This window comes from Rhincodon typus, chromosome 8 (genome assembly GCF_021869965.1).
Source record: "Rhincodon typus isolate 14 chromosome 8, sRhiTyp1.1, whole genome shotgun sequence".
Taxonomy (NCBI): domain Eukaryota; kingdom Metazoa; phylum Chordata; class Chondrichthyes; order Orectolobiformes; family Rhincodontidae; genus Rhincodon; species Rhincodon typus.
The window spans coordinates 86,819,562-86,822,773 of NC_063339.1; the positions used below are offsets into that span (position 1 = coordinate 86,819,562).

A 3,212-nucleotide genomic window follows, 5' to 3' on the forward strand; every position below is an offset into this window, starting at 1 on the left:
CGTCAAGGAACTGGCAGAAAATGTTTCAAGACGGCAACGTTTTCACCGTACTAGGAATTGTGAAGAAGTGACCAGTGCCTGCTGTCGAGTGATTGAGTGTGTGGGAATGTTCTAGAAACCACCTGTTCTTATGGATGAGTTTCTGTGTGTTTGGGGAGGGAGTGTTTCTTGTGTTTTACGTCGCATTTTTGCTCATAATTCAAAACTTCCCATTTGTTATTTCAGCTCCATTTATTTCAGTAAATCTCTGAAAACAGTCAAACATTTGAAAATCTCACTTCATCTTCAATCAAATTGGTTACTTTGCCTCCAAGCTGATGCACAATTTGTTTGTTTACCTTCCTCACAGTTAACATGGTGACGATCTTCGTCCTGCTCCATAAAGATTGTGGATTGTCTCCATGTGTCAGACTTTACTTGGCGGCCATGGCAGTGGCTGATCCAGTGGTCATTATCCTCGATCTGATATTGAGACACATTCCGATTGTCTGTAAGGAACAGTGTTATTTCCTAGATTCCATCCCCGTGTGTAATATCCAGGCCATCCTTGTTTATGCAGCCACTGACTGTTCTGTCTGGTTCACTGTCACTTTCACCTTCGATCGATTTGTGGCCATTTGTTGCCAGAAGCTGCAAAGTAAATATTGCAGTGAGAAAACGGCAGCTGTGGTTCTGGGAACAGTGATTGCGCTGAGTTTTTTAAAGAATATTTTCTGGTATTTTATGCTCTCAGGTCAGTATTTGCTGGAGAACTCTCCCTGATTTTGTTTTGTAACAATTAAAGTTCTTTACTCCCGTGTCTGGACCACAATCGAGTTCCTCCACCACATTATAACTCCAGCTCTTCCATTTCTTCTTATTCTGCTGCTCAATGTTTTCACCATCAGACACATTTTAGTTCCAGCAGAGCCCGCATGAGACTCCGGGCTCACACCAATGGGAACATTCAGTGTAACACTGAAATGCAAAATCGAAAAAAATCCATCAGTTTACTGCTTGTGATCTCAGCTAATTTCATCCTATTATGGTCAACGTTAATGTTTTTTTTCTATATGGTATCGGATGTGGTTTATTGGGTATGATTCTCTATCTAGATTACTTTGTGCGGGAATTGGACTTCATGCTGCATCTCCTCAGTTGCTGCACAAACACTGCCATTTATGCCGTGACCCAGACTAAGTTCAGATAGCAGCTGAATAATGTTTTGAAATATCCTCTTACTCAAATTAATCAATCAATCAATCCAGGATTTTCTCATTTCAGTTCAATTTTTCAGCAATGAATTGGCCTGTCACTATGTCGCTAGCTTGTCCAACTTTATCCCACATGGGGTTACTGGGACACCTTTCAATGTTTCTATCAACCCAGGGGCCAGTTCACTTCCTATATCTGTAACTTCAATTTGTAAATAATAAAAATATTCATTTACATATCCTAAGCAGCAGAGCAAACTATATTTCATGTGTCTTTTCGTTGAAGAAGCTGAGCTGGAAAAAGACAGATTCGGCCTCAGGTCCTGGTCCTCAGGGAAGGGGAGGAATCGGGGGCCAAGCTCAGGAGTGGTGTTTAAGTCACTCTGTCCTTGCTTTCACCTCTGGATCACCCACTCTGACCTGGCATCGGCAGAATTCATCCCTTTCCCTCTCCTTTTGACCCTTGCAATATCACTCCCCAGTTATAAGGTACCTCTTTCCGACCCCTCTTGCTGTTTCCTTCTACCACACTGCGCTCACCACTCTCCCTCTGTCCGTCTTTCACTCTCTCCACCTCTGATACCCTCTCTCTCGCTCTGTCCATCTCTCACCCTCTCTCTCTTCTCTCTCTATTCCTCATTCCACTCCACTTTTTCCTCTGTCCTCGTCCCACTATCTCTCTTTCCTCTCTGCCTCCTCACCCTCTCCCTCTCCTCTCTCGGTCTCCTTCTGTCCATGTCCCTCTCTCTCGCTTCCCCCATCTGTCTCCTTCTCTCTCCGTGTCCCTCTCTCTCACACTCTCTCTGTCCTGTCCTCCCTTCCCTCTGTCTCTCCCCCTCTGTCGTCCCTCTCTCTCCCTGTCTGTCTCCTTCTCTCTCACTGTGTCACTGTCATTCACTCTGTCCCGTCCCCCTCTCTCTCCCTCTATTTCTCCCTCTTTCTCTCTCTGTCTTTATGCCCTCTCACTCACTCCCTTTGTCCCCCTCACTCAACCTTCTCTCTCTCCGTCTCTCTCCCTCTGTTCGCCTCTGAGCAGCATCTCTCTCTCCACTTCTGTCCCCTTCTCTTGCTCTCTCCTGCCACTCCTTCTTTCCTCCCGTCTCTCACTCTCTCTCCTTCTCACTCCCTCTCGTCCCATCTGCCCCCACTCTCTTACCCCTTCTGACCCGCTTTCTGTTTCTCTCACTCGTTCCCATTTCACTCTCCCTCTCTCTTCCGGCCACAATCTCTCCTTCTATACCCTCCCTCTGTCCTTCTCTCTGTCCCTGTCCCCCTCTCTTCCTATCTCTTTCCCCTTTGTCTCCTCTGTGCCCTTCTGCCCCCTTTCTCTCACTCCATCACTTTCTGTCTCTCTCTGTCCCCCGTCTTTCTCTGTCCTCTCTCTCTATCTTCTTTATCCTGCTTCTCACTCCCTGTGTTCCTCTCCCTCTCCTCTTTGTCCCCTCTCTTTACTCTCTCTCCATCTGTCCGTCCTCAATTTCTGTCCCCCTCTGACCAGCTCTTCTCTCTCTCTTCCTCTATCACCCCTTCTTCTCTCCCCCCTCATCTGCCCATCTGTCCCCCTCTCTCTCCCTGTGACCCCCTGACACTCACCCTCTGTAAACCCCTGTCATCCTGTCCCTATCTCTCCCTCTCTTCCTCTGCTAGTCTCTCTCCACACTGTCATTCTTCCCTGCTGCCATCTCTCTGTCCCACCTCTCTCTTTTCTCACTTCGACCCTTTCTCTCTCTCTGCCCCTCCCATCCTTCTCTCCCACTCTTTTTCCCCTTTGTGCCCCCCTCCCCGTCTGCCTCCTCTCTCTCACTCTGTCACTGTCTCTCTCTGTTCTGAGCTTCCCTGTCTGCCCCCTCTTTCTATCCTGTCTCTCCCTCACTCTTCTCTCTCTCTCGTTCTCTCCCTCTGCCACCCCTTCCTGTCCCCTTCTTACTGCCTCTCTCCCCATCTGTCCCCCTCTCTGTCACCCCCCTCTCTCACTCCCTCCATCCCTCCTCACTCTCACTCTGTCCACCACTGTCCCCC

The 3,212-nt window shown here is 48.2% G+C and overlaps 1 long non-coding RNA gene across 1 annotated transcript in view; it reads right to left on the bottom strand.

Moving 5' to 3' along the window:
* Nucleotides 1–174: 174 nt before the first annotated feature.
* Nucleotides 175–3,212, bottom strand: part of LOC109927561 — a 9,542-nt gene continuing 6,504 nt past the window's right edge. The window contains exon 4 of the long non-coding RNA XR_007262678.1: nucleotides 175–957. This is a non-coding gene — a long non-coding RNA (uncharacterized LOC109927561). The remainder of the gene's footprint in view (nucleotides 958–3,212) is intronic.